Here is a 21,634-nt window from a genome sequence, read left to right as displayed (position 1 = left end):
GACAGGAAAATTCTGACTAAAGATTCTCTTCCTGGCATTTAACAACGAGTAACAGTTTGAAACTTTATGGAAAGGAAAATGTGAGATCTATTACAGAAAAAGGCTATAGGAAGGAGAGAACAAGCAAGGTAAATGCTCTGCCTAAGAATTCTGCAGTTAACAGATGTGATCTTAGCTTCAGATAAATTTACAGTCATAAATAAATAACCAAACCAGTGTTGTAAAAATTGACAATTACTATGTGAATGGAACAATTAGTAATTAGTAAGCAAATAAAATACCCCACAGAGTTTATCAATTCACTAGAAATCAGTATTAACTGCATATTAAATTTTAAAAGAATAGCAATTATAATATTTGAATAAGAAACAATGGATATTAATAATTAAAACTACTGCAAATTATGCATGAGTGAAATCAAATAGAGTTTAAGTTTCTTACAAGTTATGCAATTACTTCCAAAAAAAGTATTTCTGGCACTTACAGAAAAAATTTTCAAAATACAAATCCAACCATTTTATATAAAGCTTGAATTTACAATGGAAATCAGAATCAAGGACAAATAACAATGAATTACACTATATCTGCAAGGACCTAAATATATAATTAGCAATAACATCTATTTCCAGAATCAAATCATTTGAAAACTTGCCAAAAATTCACTGAATAAATTTATATTTTGTATGTAGCCTTTAAAAAGTGTGAAATAGGAAAAATTAAGACCAAGGTAGGAAAAATACACAAAGAGATGCCTTGAGAAATCTTTTATATATTCTCTTGTACATGACTATTTACTCTCACTTATTCTTGATCAAAATACTTACATTCATTGTTTTGAACCCTACATTTATCAAGCTGCCCATGAGTGCTGTGTTCTGTCTCTCCCTCCCCCCCGCCTCCCCCCCCAATATCAATTGTCAGATGATTCCTCTTCAAAATAAGAAGAAACGGGTTTGGGAAGCATCATATCTAATCTAATCTGAGAATAACCAACCATGAAACCAACAAGGTTTTCCTGAGATCTTTGGAAGACTTGCTTGCACATAACTTCAGCATTACAAATTCCATTTTTAACAAACAAACAAAATTGAAAATAGTTTTTTAAAAAACACAGTTGGGAATAATTTTACTGTATATATAATTGCTGATATAATTGTCATGTCACATTCCTTGATTACCTGAATTCTGGAATTTTAGTCTGCTCCTTGTGTTTTTGAAAATTTATCTGTTCTTTTTAATTTGTCATGTTGGAATGATTTTTTTAAAAAAGTTTTTTTTTATTTTTTACACAAACAGACAAACAAACATACAGTGCATTTTTTCTGAACAGAGTATTGGCCGATTCCCAAATTTAAACAATTTTTAGTCATTTTAACACAATTTATATATTTCCTTTTTGCCACAGTGTTTATTCTGTCTATTTTTTTTAATAAACCAATATTACCCTTCATCCTAACCTCTAATCTTAACCAAATTCAATTTTTCCCTTCATCTCTATATTAACACCCTTAAATTTAAAATCTCAGATAGTATACTTCCTAATATCACAATAATTCATTTCTTATCAAAATATGAAAATGTTTTATACCATACATTTGTTTAAATCTTATTCCACATCTTGATAAAGATCAGTTAATTGTATAACAATCTTTTCTCTTTATATGATAATATTAAACCAAATTACTTTATACCATATATTTCCTTGAATCTTATCTCTAATTTTCAATTACTTTGTCAAACATATGTATTTATATCTCTTCAAACAACATCTTAATCATTTCTACTTTCACCACAATCTAATTAATTCATAATACAATATCATTTCACCTTTTTTCTTTTTTGATTAGATTCCAAATATACAGTTAAAAATATTCTAATGTATTACAATTTCCTTATTTCATATTTCTAAAACTTATCATTATATAAACTCCTTCAATACAATTAAAAATATAATAATTTTAGGTAAAAATATTCCAGCTATTACTATCTCATTTATCAAACTTATTCATATTTCTGACACTTATTTCAATTCATTCATACATCCATATAGTTTTCCATTTTATATTACTTAATTAGTATCACATTCTCATCTTTTTTCTAACATTCATTAATCTATAAATCTTAGTTCAATTCATATTTCAATTCAATTTCCATTCCTATTTTTTTTATTTTTCTTTCCCCTTCTTTTCATTTGTGCTTTAAAAGCCTGAACTCCCCTGTTTTGCCCTGTATCCATTATTTTCCATCTCTTTTCCCTTTTTCTTATTTTTCTACTGTTAATTCCAGTGTAATCATTTTGTATTTTAAAGTCATGAACTCTTTTATTTTGCCCTCTTTCCCGTTGTTTTCCATCCCTTTTCCCTCCTTCTTGTTTTTCCACTGTTAATCCCAGTGTAATCATATAAATTTTTTATATTCTTTCTATTCCACCCTTTTTTCCCTTTTTGTCTCTTTCCACTCTTTCTATTTTTTCCATTGTTAATCCCAATGTAATCTTTAAAATTCTCCTTTTCATTGTTACTACCAACATAATCATTTAATTTTCCATAGTCAATCTCTTTGTCTTTGTCTTCTTCTTTATTGTCAATCTCTCTTTCTTGCTTCTCATTAGTTATTTCCTTGTCAACTTGCATGTGCTCTAACACAATTTTTGAATCGTCAAGTTTCAATTTTCCATGCACCATTATAGTCATTTCCCTTACTTCCATTTTCAGTGACAGGTACATCATTTTCATCATTTCCTTAAGTTTCTGCACCATTTTATTCTTTCAAAGTTAATATTATTTCACTTTAAAGTTGCGTTGTAATCCTCCTCTTTTAATCATCAAAGTCAAGCCGCTTGCAGACAAAACAAACCGTCTTCAGAAGTTCTCACAGCTGTTATCACTATCAAAGGTCAAGGTTTTTCCAAAGCAAAAATTCAGTGTTGTAATGATCTTATTTCTCCTGAAGAGGTCTCTCTACAATCCACAATTCCAGTCAGCAGCCTGAAAAAGTATCCATTTTGTTTGCAATCCACTTTAACAATCTTTACTAATTTTGTTTTTTCCTCTTCTTCTTTTTTACCTTCATATACACTAAATCAGTTTAAAATTCAGTTCAAATCACAAAGTCTGTTTTTTCCCTCTTTTTTCCCCCCACGGTACAAAACTTCTATTACAGGGCTTAATTTTAAGTTTCTCTTTAGTTTTTTCAACATTCAAAAAAGAAATCTTTTTTCTTCCCAGTCCTCTGGACAATTATGGGGTTTTTCTTCTAATTTTTAAAGTTCTTCAAATATTTTTATCCAAAAGTCAATTTTCTTTTTGGGTTTTGTCACTTTAAACTTCCGTTTTAGCCTTCTTCCTTCCTTTCTCCCGTGCCCATTAGCCACTGTTATTCCGCTGGAGTTCTTTAACAAATTTAAAAATCTTTGCCTTTTTTTGCCTGTGAGCTGGCAATCACTCACCTGGGGTTCATGCTCCGTTCAAATCACCACTCCTCAATATTTGATCCGGTTGCCCCAGCTTCTTGACAGTCACAATGGCCGCCACCCCTGCTGCTGAGTCAGAGTTTCCTCTGACCTTCAAGGAACTTGCCTGTTCCTCTTGGTCTTCCAAGGTGCCCCTCCTTCTTCTCCGTCCCTATGAGATAGTTCTGGTCCAAAGACCCCTCGGCAGCGGCTTGTCAGCCCGGGATTTCACAGAGCTCATTGGAGCCCGCTATTTCCCCAATTATCTCGCTGCGACGCTTCCGGTCAAATCCTTCATGTTGGAATGATTGATTCTTTAACTCCAGCTTTGATTTTCTGGAACTCTCTATTTTTGATTTTATGAAATCCGGCATTGATCAGAAACTCTTGTGAGTCTCTTTTTCCTCAAAATATGCAGTTTGACTTAGGACCAAGTGGCATATCTAACACTAATAGTCTATTCCAATTGATGAGATTTACTGACATAACTCACATAAAACATATTCAAATTGTCGAGCCCGGCGAGCTTGACATACGGAAGGGACGGGAAGGACAAATGGTGGAGGCTCGGGGACAGATATAACTCACAGAATCCTGCGCTAAATTCACATGATGATAGATCAGTGGTGGGAAACGCGACACGCGAGGGGGTGGAGGTGCGTCGGGCTAGGATAGCCAGATTAGCGCAAAAACTGAAGAAAACACCAGAAACGCAATTACAGACTATTAACGCAGACGATCATTATGAAAGGGGTGGGGAACGGGGATATAAGGCGCTACGAGGCGGATGCTCGTAGCGCCAACTTTGTAGGATTTTGAGGCTTGGCGTTGTCTCGTATCTGACGAAGCATTAAACCAGGATTCACTCACAATTGATGTGTCCAGCTGTGTTTTATTGCTGTCTCCGTGTTGTGCGGGACAAGGAGCTGAGAGAAAGTTGGCGCTCCGTTCATTCTAGTTTCGCTCTTGAGGTACGCCTAGATATTTGGCATGGCGGAAGGAACGGATCCAGAGGTGGAGGCGTTGGTGGAGACACTGGCGGAGGAGGTGGTGACCACACACCCGACGGCCTCGGACGAGACGCAGCCAGCAGTGAGGCCGAAGGAGCGGCCCACAGGACAAGGCGAGGAGGGTGAAGGAGGGGGTGAGGGCGGAACGAAGCCAGCAGACATATCTCTGCCAGCTGGGTGGTGGCCTAACCCAGTGGGGGCAGATTCAGGAGAAATGAGAAAAGCTCCTACCATCACCCCCTCGGGTGAGCCATTTCGGCGCTGGAGGAAAAGATGCTGGGTGGACGATGATGACGGGGGTGAGTGGAGTTACTCCACCGGCCTCGGTTCCTCCACATTGGATATCTTATGGGAGCGGTTTGGGGAGAGTAGTTTCCGGGATGCTCCATCGTGGCAACCATGGGCCGACGGGCAGGAGCCCACCTCTACGTGGCAGAGCACTGGGATGTCCGGGGCAACTCGGTTTTGCTTGGCTAGTCCCAAACTTCGGTTAGACACCACCGCATGGAGAGCGCGAAGCCCGGAACAAGCAAACCCAAAACCCGAGAACAGGTCTCATGTTGCAGGGGCCGATGCGGGAGCTGCCGGCCGGGGGGGGAAGACACGCCCCGCCTCGCAGACCTTCCAAACGGATAGCCGGCAAACCAACACGGGGTGCGGTGCGGATGTCCAGCAACAACGAGTGCAACGACCACCCCCACCTCAACCCTATCCCATTCCCGGATATGCAGGACCTCCAGGACTGGGGCCGTGGCAACGGCAGCCGATGTGGGGCCCGCCCCCGCTACAAGCATCCTTTGATGGCAGCGCAGACAAAGTGGCTATCTTTTTGAGTCAGGTCATCAGTTATTTTGACCTTTACAGACGGTTCTACCCCACCCAGTGGTCCATGGTGGTGGCGGCTACAACAACCTTGCAGGGAGAGGCAGCTGATTGGGTAGCTGACCTCCATAGCGACCATGCACGGGAGCTGACAGACGTGGGTCTGTTTTTGGAAGGTCTTCAAACCCGTTTTGAAGATGACTCCCGCATCCAGCAGGCCGAAGGGGAATTGGTGGCTTTGCAACAGAGGGGCCGGCCAGCTAGAGAGTATGTCAAAGAGTTTCGATCGATAGCTGGTTGGTTGCGGGCATGGCCTGAACGGATGTTAGTTCACCAGTTTCACCTTGGTCTGGACAGAGAAATACGCCAAGCGTGCGTATACCGGGGGCTGCCACCCTGTTTAATGGAGTGGTTCAAAGCAGCCATCGACCTGGATGTAGGGCTGAAGGAATTCCGGTTTCAAGGGGCCATGGGGACTATGTCTGGAAGAAGGCTGCCTGAGAGACCCTCTGCTGTTCGCGACCCGGGGAAGCCCACTTCCACGCCTGGGGCATCCCCCCGGAAAGCTCCTTTCCGTTGTTTTCTCTGCAATCAGTCCAGGCATAGGGCCGCTGACTGCCCCTTTCCCCCGCCGCAATCGTTAGCAGGGCGCACACCTGATCGGGCTGGTGGGAAGGATAGAGCCCGAACAACGTCTGAACGATCCCGGGTGGCTTCGCAGGCGCTGGACAATGAAAGTCCCAACAAGGAGGAAGGAAATTCTACAGGACCCGGAGACCTACCGGTGGTATTGGGGGATAGCGACGAGGAAGATAACCGTGACCCAATGGTGACTGCTCCCATTCGCCCGTTCGTTATCCAAGTCGGTCTTCGGAATCTCCGTACAGACTTTAAGGTTCACAAGGGAGCACTGATAGACTCTGGGTGCACTAGGTGTCTGATCCGAGTGTCTCTAGCCAGGGAGCTAGGCCTACACCTAGCCCCGTTGAAAACACCCATCCGTTTCAAACAGATGGATGGATCCCTTTTAGGAGGGTCTCCGGCAACCCAAGTTACCGAGACGGTGGGACTGGAGATAGGGGAACATTGGGAGCGCATTCGCTTCATAATAGTAGAGAACATTATAGAACCCCTCATATTAGGCCTAGCCTGGTTAGACAAGTGGAGGCCTACCATATGGTGGGAGGGGGGATATAGAAAACTACGCCTGGAGCTAGGTCCCGAGCCAAAAGAGGAAAACCCTGCTGATCAAACCCGGGGCGTCCAATCACAAACAAAAGTTCGGTAATCAGGTGTCCCTGAGGTATACGCAGATCTGTTAGATGTGTTCAGCAAAGACCATTGCGATACTCTTCCACCACATCGAACTACCGACTGTGCGATAGAGTTGATCCCCGGAGCCAAGTTGCCTAAACCCCGCATGTACGCGATGACCCCTAAGGAGGTAGAGGATTTGCGGCGATATATTGATAACAACCTAGCACGGGGTTCCATAGCCCCTAGCTGAGCTCCCATGGCGGCTCCAGTCTTGTTCCGCGAGAAAAAGGACGGCGGTCTTCGCCTTTGCGTTGACTTCCAGGGCCTGAATGCCGTAAGTGTCGAGTCCCTATACCCATTGCCTCTCATTAAAGACCTCCTGGCCACTCTGGCCACCGGCCGGATATTTACTAAGCTAGACCTACGGGAGGCCTATTATCGAATCCGGATAAAAGAGGGGGATGAGTGGAAAACCACATTTAACTGCCCCCTCAGGAGTTATAAGTTCAAGGTCATGCCCTTTGGGCTGCAGGGAGCTCCCGCTGTTTTCATGCAGCTTATTAACGAGGTCTTGCATGAACACCTTTAACGAGGGGTTTTAGTTTATTTGGATGATATCCTTATTTATACTAACACAATGGATGAACATATACGTCTGGTCCGTCAAGTACTCAAGAAACTGTTAGCCGCCAAACTGTTTGTCAAAGTGTCAAAGTGCGAGTTCCACTGCCACGAGCTTGACTATCTCGGATATAGTATCTTGAAGGGGGGCTTGCGAATGGACCCCAAGAAAGTAGTGGCGGTCATGGAGTGGCAAGCCCCAAAGACGAGGAAACAGGTACAAAGCTTCCTCGGATTCGCTAGTTTCTACCGCCAATTCATCCCGGCATTCGCCCATATAGCGTTACCACTTACCAACCTATTACGGATGAAAGGGGGTGGTTCCCCCCTTAAACCAAGCCAACCTATCCCATGGACAGCGGAATGCCAGAAAGCCCTCAATACCCTGAAAACCCTGTTCGCCCAAGAACCTATCTTGCAACACCCCAACCAAGACAAACCATTTGTGCTACAGACAGATGCCAGTGACGTAGCGGTGGGGGCTGTACTGTTGCAAGTGAATGATCAAGGCCACTTACAACCTTGTGCCTATACCTCCCAAAAATTTACACCCACCGAGCGCGGATGGGCAGTTTGGGAGAAGGAGGCACTCGCGATTAGGTGGGCACTTCTTACCGGGCAACACTTCCTGGAAGGATCGAAAGACCCATTCGAGGTATGGACTGACCATCGAAAATTGATATCTCTGCAAACCGCTCGTAGATTGTCGCCTAAACAGGTGCGGTGGGCTCAATACTTTCAACGGTTCAATTTCACATTAAAATACGTCCCCGCCAGGAAGAACTTTCTGGCAGACGCCCTATCACGGATGCCGCAGTACCACAGCCAGAGGGATGAGATCATTCAAGCCTTGATACCCACCAAGCACATAGCTGCCGGAAATAGGACGTCAACCAAACCCTCGCAAGGATGGAAGGCAAAGCTTCAGGACGCCTTACGGACCGATAGTTGGTTAGCAGAAAATCGTCAGGAAGTGGTATTTAAGGACGGGTATACCTGGAAGGATGACAAATTGTACATTCCCATGGAACTACGGAAGGACGTACTACAACAATGCCACGATGTTAAAACTGCTGGACATTTCGGGTTTCTAAAAACATTACACCTGGCTAGATGCCAATTCTGGTGGCCTCACATAAGACGTGACATAGAGGGATACGTGAACAGTTGCATGATCTGTGCTAAAGCTAAACCCAGACCTGGACGACCACCTGGTCTACTACAAACCGTAGCCAAGCCAACGCGACCATGGGAAGACATAGCTATGGACTTCATTGTAGACCTTCCACAAAGCAATGGTTGTAATGTTATCTGGACTGTGATAGATCTCTTTTTGAAACAGGCCCATTTCATACTCTGCCCTGGACTACCCTCAGCCAGAAAATTGACCAAATTATTTGTCCAGCACATCTATAGGCTACACGGAGTACCCCGTAGAATTATTTCCTTTTTTTTTTTAAATTTTTATTTATTTAAAACAGTACATCAAACAAAAAAGAAATAGTCAAACAAATGATCGCGACAGAAAGTCCCATGTTATTCCATGTTTCCAAAACATATTCCATGTTTTGGAATATTACGAAACCCATACTGATAAACAATTGGCCCTGGTATTCATGGATGCACATAAGGCCTTTGATCGTGTGAATTGGAGTTTTTTAATAAGTTTACTGCAACATATGCAATTTGGAGAAAGATTTATCCGGGCAATCCGTGCAATTTATTCGAAGCAGACTGCTAAAATTTCAATTAATGGTGATGTATCCAATCAAATTGATATTGAGAAAGGAACTAGACAAGGGTGTCCGCTTTCCCTGTTGCTATTTATTCTGTCATTAGAACCCTTATTGAGGGAAATTAGACGTAATATGGGGATAAAAGGTCTTTATATCCAAAATCAACAATATAAGGTGCAGGCTTACGCTGATGACTTAGTATTTATATTAGAAGATCCGTTGATATTGGGACCGTGTCTGACCCAGGAAATAGAAAAATATGGTAAGGTGGCGGGATTAAAAGTCAATAGGGAAAAAACTAAAATTATTGCCAAAAATTTAACAGTAAAGCAAGGGAAAGAATTAGAAGTGAATTTGGGGTTCCAAATTGTAAACAAACTAAAATACCTAGGCATTATTATATCAGCCAAATGCTCCACGATCAAAGAAGACAATTATTTGAATCTTCTCAAGAGAACAGGTCAGGATCTAGAGAAATGGAAGAGCATGCAGATATCACTACTAGGTAGAATAGCAATTATAAAAACTTATATACTTCCGAAATGGATATACCTATTCTACACAGCACCAGTTAGACTGGATAACAATTTTTTTAAAAAATTAAATTCTTATGTCCTTAAATTCATTTGGCAAAATAAAAAACCCAGAATTAAACTTAAAATGCTTCAAGAACTTAAAGAAAGAGGAGGATTTGGTGTTCCAAAATGGGAATACTACTATCAGGCTGCAAATTTAGTCTGGATTAGGGATTGGATATTGCTGAGAAGAAGGAGGTTGTTGATTTTGGAAGGTGAGGGGTTACATCAAGGATGGCATTATTTTCTTTGGCAAAATAAAATCCCAAAGCACAGGTGTCTTGCAGGACATTATGTGAGGAATATTCTAATTGAGTCGTGGAGGAAAATTAAGGGTAAATTCTACTTTTCAGTCCCCTCCTGGCTGGTCCCACTCGAAGCTATAACGTATAGGCCTCTATATAACAAAGAAAATCACCTCTCTTACCGGGAACTTTTGGACCCCCATGGCAGTCTGAAAACAAGAAATGAGTTGGAGTTGCAGGGAAGACAACTGGATTGGTGGGCTTATGCCCAAATTTGCTCGAAATTTAAAAAAGATAGGGAACAAGTTGGTATTAATTTGAATCAGCATGATCTGGACAATATCATTCTAGGAAAAGAGGATAAAATGTTATCAAGGATATATAAACTTCTAATAGACTATTGGATAGGGGATGAAATAGTTAAAGACTCTATGATTGCCTGGGGGAGAAATATTGGTTATCCAATTGATTTGACCAAATGGGAAGAAATCTGGCTCAAACATATGAAACTCCTGTGGGCAACATCATATAAAGAAAATGTGTACAAGATGCTGTATAGATGGCACCTTCCACCTGCCCGTCTTTCTAAAATGTATTCAAATCTCTCATCAAACTGTTGGAAGTGCGGGGAGATCGGCACCTATTTCCACATGTGGTGGACCTGTCCCAGGACGAGGGAATTCTGGAAAACCATACAGGCATGGATTATGGAAATCACAGGTTATAACCTAATTCTGAAACCAGAGTACTATCTACTGAACATTAGGCCAGATAATATAGGCACAAATATATGGTGTCTGTGTGTATTTATCACCACCTCAGCAAGAATATGTTTCGCCCAACATTGGAAGGGGAAAGACCTGCCGGCTGAAGATTTGATTCTGGAGAAAATTTTGGATTATGCGGAAGCCGACAGACTGACTAAAGCATTGCGAGATCAAAAGGACTCCGTATATTTCCAATGTTGGGACAAATGGTATGTTTGGTTGAACAACAGACACCCAAAAAGTCAAGTATAACCAGGACTATGTTTAATATTTGTTAAATTTGACTGAAGCCTACATACCGTAGAAAGCGTAAATATCATGTAAAGTTTCTGTCCCGTAGAATTATTTCCGATAGGGGAGTCCAATTTACCACCCGATTCTGGCGCAATTTCCTCCAATTAATAGGTTCCACGCAGGGCCTAAGTTCAGCGTTCCACCCTAGCACCAATGGCGCAGCCGAAAGGGCTAATGCGATGGTGGAGTGCTACCTGAGAAGCTATGTATCGTACCAGCAGACAGATTGGGCTACATTACTACCTTTCGCCGAGGTGGCGTATAACAATGTTGTACATCGAAGTACCGGACACACTCTATTCCGAATAGCCACAGGACAGGATTTCCTAGCTATTCCAGAGCTTAGTCCTCAACAACCAGAAATAACTCCTAGCGGGTGGGGGGACAAAATACAGGCGCTATGGCCACAAATACGGTCCGCTCTTGATAAAGCTGCCGCCGAGTATAAAACCCAGGCTGATAAGAAGAGGACCCTGTCAAAACCATTCAGAGTAGGCGACGTGGTCTACTTATCTACGAAATACATCAAACTACGGATACCCAATCGGAAATTGGGACCTAAGTATATAGGCCCCTTCCCTATCGAGAAAATTTTCAACCCTGTTATAGTAGCTCTGAAACTACCCCCTCTTTTAGGGAAGATCCACCCGGTGTTCCATAGCAGCCTCCTTAAACCCGCTAGCGCTAGAAGACCTACCCCTGCTCCACCTCCACCTATACAGAGAGACCACTACGAGGTGGAGGATATCTTAGATTCCCGACTCCACCACGGTAGACTACAATATTTAGTGAGATGGAAATGATACCCCATAGAGGAAGCCTCCTGGGTTCTAGCAAAAGACACCTCCGCAAGGCGTTTAATACAACAATTCCATAGGAAATACCCGGGAAAACCATCGGCCAATACTAATATCTCTACTTTTCTGTTTTCCAGAGAGGACCCTGGTGAGAGGGGGCCGCCTGTCGAGCCCAGTGAGCTCGACATATGGACGGGATGGGAAGGACGAACGGTGGAGGCTCGGGGACAGATATAACTCACAGAATCCTGCACTAAATTCACACGATGATAGATCGGTGGTGGGAAATGCAACACGCGAGGGGGTGGAGGTGCGTCGAGCTAGGATAGCCAGATTAGCGCAAGAACTGAAGAAAACACCAGAAATGCAATTACAGACTATTAACGCAGACGATTATTACGAAAGGGGTGGGGAACGGGGATATAAGGTACTATGAGGTGGATGCTCGTAGCACCAACTTTGTAGGATTTTGAGGCTTGGCGTTGTCTCGTATCTGACGAAGCATTAAACCAGGATTCACTCACAATTGATGTGTCCAGCTGTGTTTTATTGCTGTCTCCGTGCTGTGGGGGACAAGGAGCTGAGACAAATACCTTATGTGTGGAGACTTCCGGTTGGTGACCCGCGGCGATATGGCGTTGAGTGAGTGACTGCTGCTCCTCAATTCCATCAGTCACTGTGTTTTGGGGACCCCCTGAGGGGCGTGGAGCCCGGAGAGCCTCACGGACGAGAGAGCGAGCCGGGTGAGCGTGAAAGCGGGCGCAAAACGCTGATCGCAAGACCGGGCGGCTCTGTCTAACCCAGCACGCGTGAGTCGGCCAAACTAATGGCTGACGCGAAGCTGTGGTAACCAGCAACCAGATGGAAGCGAGGGAGATCGGATGCTGCAGTGTGGATCGATACACACCTTTCCTGCATTGAGGAGAGAGGACATCAGGAAAGGGGTCGGCGAAATCGGGCGGGAGAGCCTTACAGATGAGAGAAGCGGCGATTGAAAGCTTCCTGTGTATTCTGGCAGAGAGAGAGCCCGACAAGCCGGCATCGAAATAAGAAAGAAAATTGTACTGACAGTGTGCGTGCCAGAGAGGATCGGTGAGAAAATTTAAGACCAGCACTTATTTCCTTTTTTTACTGTGAACACAAGTAGACCCAGCGGAGGCTGAAATTGAGTGGATCAAGTTTGGCTTTCTTTTTTGCACTGAACAGGAAGCTCAGCCATTAGAGTGACTTGACGGAGGAATAGCCTGCCTAGCGGTGGACAGTTTCGTAGTAAGAATACGATAGAGTGCTGAACCTGGAGGACTTATAGAAGATCAGAGACTGGGCAAAAAAGACTATATCCCAAAAAGGAATAATAAGTGTATATCTATCTATCTATCTATCTATCTATCTATCTATCTATCTATCTATCTATCTAAAATTTAAATTAACAACAACACTTGAACCTTCAGATAATTTGTCTTCAGTATCCTGATTATTAGATCTGTATATACCTTGATAAATTGACTTCCTTTTTTTTGACTAGATAATATAATACACTCTTAAGTTTTGATATTTTAAATCTTTCTATATATATATTTAACTGTTTAGCATTTATAGTATTTACCAGTATTTTTATAGTATCTAAAATTATAATTATACATTTATAATCGTATTTAAAATTAAGTATTCAAAATTTCTATTTATAGTATTTATAGTATTTTAAGCATTTAAAAAGTATAATATTGAGCCAAATTAATTGCCTTATTGATATATTGTTTGTGAACTGCTGATTAATTGATATTCTGATTTGTATAGTATTGAACTGTCTAACTTATATTTACCAAGCCAATTTAACATCAAATATATTTAAATAACATTCTGAGTATAAGATATTGTGAGGAAGAGATTAGAATCATCGTATAGATATTGATATTGATTGCCCACCGGAAAACTAGCTATACTTGTTTACAAATTTAGAAGGAAAAATTAGATATAGTAATATAGATATATAAATATATATTTATATATATATTAAAAAAAAAAAAGATAATAGAGGCGCTAAGTGGCGAATGAGAATTTGGAGTAACATCGACAGGATAATTAAAGAGCAAAAGAAAATTTTAAAAGAAATGACAAGCATGGCATCTACTGTGGGGAAAACAGGAAAAAAGACTCCCTCTAACCCCACTATAGCGACAACCTCTCCGGCGACACAAAAATCAACAGAAAGCCTGGCAATGCAAACTCTGCAAGCATCATTAACCCTGATTCAAGAAACGATGATGGCAATGCAGGAAAAATTATTAAATAACCATGTCGAATTAAAATCAGATATACATGCATTGGACCAGAAAATGAATGATATCCAAACATCAATAGTTAATAATGAACTACGAATTCAAAAAGCCAAAACAAGAATAGACCAAACTGAAAAGAAATTAGACATTGTGGATCAAGCACTAACCAGTCAAAATAAAGAGATAGAAGATACAATAATCCAATTGGAGATGGACCGGGCTTCCTTTTATTTGCGATTTCAGAATGTTGTCGAGGACAAAGAGGAAGACCTAGGAGAAAAAATGGCGGAGCTGATAGCCGATGCACTTCACCAAGACAAACAGGCAATAATTAGGGAGCTGGACGACCTATATAGGGTCCAGACTAACTATGCAAGAAGGAACAAGCTTCCTAGAGAAGTTCATATCCGCTTCGCACGGAAAAAAGTTAAAGATATTCTTTATAATATGGCAAGAGACGAACAGATTACATATCGAGGAAAAGAAATAATAATCCTAAAACAGATACCAAGAAGAGTCCGGGAGATGAGGAAGGGATATAGATTTTTGGCTATACAGTTGAACAAAAGAAAGATACTATTCAGGTGGCTTCTCCCAGAAGGGATGCTAATAACCTGGCAAGGAAGAAAAATTAAAATAGAAAATCTGAGTACAGCACAAGACTTCCTTGACCAGCTAAGAGGCGCGGAAGAAGAGCAGGGGAGTAAGGAAGATCTAGAAATAGCAGTAGTGGAGGAGGAAGCCCTACATCAACAGAATACGAACGAGGCAACTGTAGAGGAGAAGACTGAAGAAGAAGGAGAAGCCAAAGAAAAGAAAGCGAGACCAGTAAGGGCCGTAAGAAATAAACAAGAACCAATAATCAGATAGGGGTTTAGAGATGAATGGCTTGAAGTTAATATCCGTAAATGTCAATGGACTAAATGATTACAAAAAGAGGAAAAGAATATTAACAAAACTAGGTAAACAAAATGTTGATATAATGTGTTTACAAGAGGTGCACATAAAAAAAGAAGAAAGTAAATGTTTAGAATATAAAAAATTTGGTCAAACATTTGATTCGCTGGCAGAGAAAAAGAAGAGGGGGTGGCTATCTACGTAAAAAAAGGAATTGAAGCAGAATTGAAATTTAAAGATACAAAGGGTAGGATCCTTATGATTGAAATTAAGAGAGGGAATTCCAAGGTATTATTAGTGGGCATTTATGCCCCGAATAAAAAACAGGGAGAATTCTTTAAGAAACTGCATGAACAATTAGTGAAAATGGCATATACTGAAATTTGTATGATAGGGGATTTTAACGGCATTGTAGATCCGGAGAAGGACCATAAGAGCAATAAAGTTAAAAAAAATAAAAGGACAAACTTACCGAGAGCATTTTTTGAGTTAGTCGATGAATTAGATCTAATTGATATTTGGCGTACCCTGCACCCAAATGACAGGCAATATACCTTCTTTTCAAATGCACAAAAGTCGTGGTCCAGAATTGACATGGCATGGGCCAGTAGAAATTTGGGGTTGGAAATTGAAACTGCAGTAATTAACCCAAACGATTGGGCAGATCATAATCCATTAGAAATCAGATGGAAGTCTCTCCAGAGAAAATACCAACGGAGGTGGAGGTTTAATGCCAAATTACTGGGCGACGAAGACTGTATACAAAAATTCAAAGAAGAAATAAATTTCTTTTTTAAGGAAAATGAAAACAAAGGCACATCCCGCGCAATAGTTTGGGACACAATGAAGGCCTATCTGAGAGGAGTCGTGATTTCATATATGGCACATAAAAATAAAGAAGAAAGGAAGACCCTGGAAGAGTATTTAAATCATATAGGAGAATCAGAAAGAAAACTCCAAGATAATCCAGAAGATGAAGCAGCCAAAGAAAATTGGATGATGTGGAAGCATAAAGTAAATATCATGGAGCAAGAAGAGTTGGCACAAAGAATGAAAAGAACGAAACAATATCTTTTTGAGAATACCAACAAATCGGGGAGGTGGTTGGCCTATAAATTAAAAAAGGAAAATGAAAGGGGAATAATTCATACTTTAGTAGACTCTAAGGGCAAATTACTGATTAACGAGGAAGAAAAACGGGATAGGGTGAGAGATTATTATGAATCCCTATATAAAGAAGAGGAGATATCGGATGACAAAATAGAACAATACTTGATAAAAGCAGAGCTCCCACAAATAACTGATGATGAGAAAGAAATGCTTAACAGAAAGATCACAATTGAAGAATTAAAAATAGCCCTTTCCAAATTGAAAAATAATAAAGCGCCAGGACCTGACGGATTTCCAGGGGAAATATATAAAAAATTAGAAGCAATACTCCAACCGAAATTAGTAGAAATTTTTAATGATGCACTGTTAGACCACAAAATTCCAGAGTCATGGAAAGAGGCGCATGTCACACTTGTGCCGAAAGAAGGTGCCGACCCAAAACAAATTCAAAATTACAGACCAATCTCGCTCCTAAATACGGACTACAAATTATTCATGGGCATAATGGCAGAAAGAATGAAAAAGATTTTAAATAATTGGATATATAAAGACCAGAATGGATTCTTACCGGGGAGACAAATTAGGGATAATATGAGAATTGTACTAGACACGCTAGAGTATTATGAGGAACACCCTGGAAAACAGATGGCTCTGATTTTTGTCGATGCTCAAAAGGCATTTGACAATCTAAATTGGAAATTCATGATTAAACAAATTGAGATGATGAAATTTGGTATAAATTTTGAAATGATGATTAAATCCATTTATAATAACCAAAAGGCGAGTATCTTGGTGAATGGGGATAGGACTAAAACATTCCAAATTAGTAAGGGAGTAAGGCAAGGTTGTCCCCTATCCCCTTTATTGTTCATTCTGGCCCTAGAAGTTCTTCTAAGGAAAATTAGATTTAATGATGAAATAAAAGGATTGCAGATCAGGAAGGAGATTTACAAGACGCAAGCATTTGCGGATGATGTAGCCCTAATCCTTGAAGACCCTATAGAGTCGGGACCTAAGGTATTGGAGGAATTAAGTAAATATGGAGAGGTGGCAGGCTTCATACTGAACAAAACCAAAACCAAAGTATTGATTAAGAACACAACTGAGAGCCAGAAAAACGAGATAGAAGAAGTACTAGGATTACAGGTTGCCAAAAAAATTAAATACCTAGGAATTTGGATTACATCAAGATGTTCGACCTTGAAAGACGATAATTATATTCCCCTAATCAGGAAAATAAAACAAGACCTAGATTGCTGGAAAAAAATAAGACTATCACTTTTGGGCAAGATAGCCACAATTAAGATGAACATTCTCCCCAGAATATTATTTCTATTTCAAAATATACCCATAAATTTAGATAAAAAATTCTTTTTAGAACTAGACAAAATTATTAGAGAATTCATATGGGAGGGGAAAAAACCGAGATTTTCCATTAAAATTTTAAGGGGCAAAAGAGACATAGGTGGATTTGGACTCCCGGACTGGGAAACATACTACAGGTCAGCCAAGCTAGTATGGATAAAAGATTGGATCACCCTGGAAAATAAGAGAATTCTTACCTTAGAAGGCCATGACCTGCAAAAAGGCTGGCACGCCCACATCTGGGAAACGGAGAAGAAAAGGAAGACACATTTTCATAGACACAAAATTAGAGATTCCCTGATACAAACATGGACCCAGATTAGGCAAAAATATTACAAAAAAATCCCAAATTGGCTCTCAACGTGGAGGCCCTGACCCACCCAAATAGGTGGGAGAGGGAGAAAATGGGCAGATATAAAGATATCCTAGACGAAAGAGGGTGGCTTAAACCAAATGATATCTTACGAGAGCAAGGAATAACTTTAGATTGGTGGACTTATGCACAAGTAAAATCCAGATATCAGAAAGACAAAGAACAATATGGTTTAGAACTGGGATCAAACGGACTGGATAAAGTCTTGATGGGAACAAACAAAAAGATTCTGGCAAAACTATACAATTATATATTAAACGATGACAAGTTCGAAGATGTCACGAAGAATCAAATAATTGCATGGGAGAAAAATATAGGGCGCAATATAAATTTTGGGGAATGGGAGAAGGCATGGAACAGAAATCTTAAATTGACTAGAGCGGTGACATATAAGGAAAACCATTACAAAATGTTTCATAGATGGTACTTAGCCCGGCCAGACTAGCGAAGATATATCCCAATATACATCCCAATTGTTGGAAATGTGGCCACGGTCAAGGCACCTTCTTTCACATGTGGTGGACATGCCCGGAAGCAAAAGGATACTGGAATAAAATTAGGAGATGGTTATATGAAATAACTGATGAAGATATTGCATTAACACCAGAGATTTTCCTCCTGGGAATAATAAAGAAGCCATATAGAAAGGAAATGATGCATTTAATGATCCATATAATTACAGCCGCTAGATTGGCATACGCACAGTATTGGAAAGAGAAAATTCAACCACCAGAAGAGCTTACAATTAAGAAAATACTCGAGTGCGCAGAGATGTCTAAATTAACCTATGAATTAAATGATGAAAAGTCAGTTTACTATATGGTGTGGGAAAGGTGGTACAAGTGGTTGCATGATAGAATGAAAGAAAGATCTAAAGGTGTATTAAATAATGGTTAAAAGTGAGTTAAAATGTCACCAAGTATTATCTATGGAAATAGTTAAAACACTGCACATCCGATACAAATTGAAAAGCTATATTATGTATATGTTGTTTTATGTTATTGTTTGAATGTTTGTTTGTTTTTTCTTCTTATTTCTCTTTTGTTTTTGTCCTTTGCTTTTTGTTTGTTTTTTTTTAAAAGAAAACCTCAATAAAGTTTAATTAAAAAAAATACCTTATGTGTGAAATAGTAAAAATACAGGACATTCTAATACTATTACCATTCTTCTTCTTCTTGTGCCATATCCGTCATCAGACGTTGGCAATCATGTTGGCAATAGCAATCAAATTCTGAAGTGAAAATATTTGTGTAGAATAAAAATAAAATATATTTTAAATTAAACCCCAAATAGATGTAAACAATATGAATCTCAAATATTTAGTAAAGGGACCGTCAAGGCTGGAGTTATTAAATTCAGATTCTCTGGCTTCAGGCTATATGAGGATTGTTAGAGAAGTTTAAATTTAGCAAATTGAGTTGCCTAAAATAGAGGAAGGAGGAAGAAAAAGATACCAGAAGGGACTTTTGGGAAAAGAGAAGGCCTTGGGAGATTCTGAAGTTTTTCTGTATTTTGACTTGAAAGAAACATAATCAAAATAAATTATGTTCTTTGTAAAACAAATGGCTAGGTAATAAGAGACATAGTGAAAATAAGGAGGCAGAGGTTTGGGAGCAAAGAGTCTAACAAATGTTTGAAGATTTTGTGAAATAGTTGTGATATGATTTTGTATCTGTTCATTTTTTTTTCTAGAAGATATAAAATAGAAGATATAACAGCAAGGCAGTAGTGGAAATCATCATCACAATCATCTATGGCTCTGAGCCTTATTGTTGTGGGGCTACATTCCTTCATTTTAATAGTAAAGGAGCAAAAAAGAAATGCTGTCTCTCTGACACACAAATCTTAGGAAGATCATTAAACCTGAAACCCTTGTCTATCTATTAGAGCATCTAGCACAGCATTGCAGAGAAATGTTACTGGGTCATTCTATACCACTAAAAGAATGTATTAGCATGCAGCTCCTAGATTATTTCCCATACCTTAGTGGTAGATGGCTGAACTTAGAAGCATGTCTTTTACTGAGTTTTGGATATTTTTTAAAAAGGTTTTTTCATTAATAATACAATTAAAAACATTGGACATGGTGTGACTTTTCCAGTTTAGACATTTCCGTCAAGTTTTACATTGCAACAAATACCGTTCCTTTTTGCTATACAAGTATATACCATCTATCACAATTCAAACACGTAAATTCTTTCATCTATAAAAGTTACATCAATACCAATTTCATTCTTATCTATCGCAGAAGATTTCTAAATTTTCAACTCATCAATGATCCTTTATCCCAGCATTCCTCCTCCTCTCCAACCAATAATACAATTTATTTCAGATTTCGTAATATTCTGTTTCACTCTTATATTTGAGTAGTTCCAAAGTCAACCTGTCCATTTCAGCACAAGTTAATATCTTAGCTAATACTTCTGAGGGGGTCTTTTTATTTTTCCAGTTTTGTGCGAAGGCCAATCTTGCTGCCGTTAGAATATGTAACATTAGATATATTGTTCCCTTGTCATATTTGTCCATTGTAATACCCAGTAAAAAAAGTTCTAGTTTTAACTCTATATTTTACGTTGATATCCCTTCCAGCCATTGTTTTATCTGATACCAAAAGTCTCTGGCTTTTGGCTCACATATGATAAAAAGTCCCTGGCATTGCCTTGCATTTCCAACACATTGGTGAATGATTTTTGCTCATTTTGGCTAGTCTTGTGGGTGGGAGATGCCACCTATTGAACATCTTGTATAGATTTTCTTTATACGTGGTAGCTAAAGTAAGTTTTCTATTTCTTTCCCATAATTCCTGCCAATTGTCTAAATCGATGCTATAACCAAAGTTTTTACTCCAAGTTAATATGGTTTCTTTCACTTGTTCTTCAAACATAGCTCTGCAGTTCTGGATATTTGAAGGACTCTACTTTCTAGATTTTCATTACCTGCTTCTTGCATGAAATGTACTAGTTTGGCTAAAGTAAAAGACAATTGAATAGGTGGCACTTTTGGCTTAGTAGGAAAACTAGGGATTCTTCCTTCAGACCCTAACATCTGTTCTCTTGATGGCTATTGTTTCCCTTGGCAATAATAGTTATGTGTTTTCTCTAGACCATAGTCTTGGTTCTCTTTTTTTCAAAGAAATAATACAAAAACTTAGGAGATAACGTGGTTAACTATATATATATTTTTAGGTTGGTTGTTAGCATGAAGTTAGTCCAAACACAGAGGTCCAAGCAAAGACAGTTATAGTTCTGCTCTGCCACTCATAGAATACAATAGCTGAATTACATTTGAGTGGCTTAATTAAATATTAAAGAATACTGCTCAAGAAGGAATGAGAGGGACAAGTGAGAGAAGAAACCAAAAGAAAAATTATTAGCTGGAATGTAAATGGTCCTACATGATTAAATTATTAACAAAGGGTACTGGATTTATTAATGCTCAATTAATGCTCCTAACCAATTGATAATTGATTATCAATTAACCAGATAACCAGATACCTTCCCTCAGGAAATGCTAACAGCTACTTATGTAGTTTATCTAAACATGTAGATCAGAAGTGTTAAACTGGCAGCCCGCGGGCTGGATGCATCATGCATGCCCACCCAGCTCCATTAAGGGAAAAAACATCGCAAAATATGTTTGTCAGAATATTCATGACTGGGAAGACATGGTAACAAAGTGAGCCAATGAATAGGCATAGCAACTGGGTCAGCCAATGAGAGCTGTTTAGAAACAGAAACTTAAGCAAGAAGTCTGAGCGTCGCTTAGATTTTAAGCTCTGAGCTCTGAAGCTGCAAACAAGTCTGAAGTAGTCTAGTCTGCCTCTCTGAACTGATCTGAAACTGAAGAACCACTTTTGGTATTGTATATATTACTTCATGTGTTATTATGTATATAAAGTAGTTAATGAAGCCTGCTGAATCAGTTTATCTGTGTGTGCTTTCTGGATTTGATTTTGCAACAAACTCTGTCAGTGTTGTGATGGCAACATGACACCGCAAGTTTGACACCTGTGATATAGTTTATTTAAGATTTTAA

The 21,634-nt window shown here is 39.6% G+C and overlaps 1 protein-coding gene across 10 annotated transcripts in view; it reads left to right on the top strand.

Moving 5' to 3' along the window:
- The window catches only part of DNAH14 (dynein axonemal heavy chain 14), a 225,867-nt gene that overhangs the window by 7,513 nt on the left and 196,720 nt on the right, over window positions 1-21,634 (top strand). The gene's annotated exons all lie outside the window — the stretch shown is intronic.

Source organism: Pantherophis guttatus, chromosome 1, assembly GCF_059756535.1.
Source record: "Pantherophis guttatus breed Tessera chromosome 1, ASM5975653v1, whole genome shotgun sequence".
NCBI lineage: Eukaryota > Metazoa > Chordata > Lepidosauria > Squamata > Colubridae > Pantherophis > Pantherophis guttatus.
This window is presented reverse-complemented; position numbering and strand designations above follow the sequence as displayed.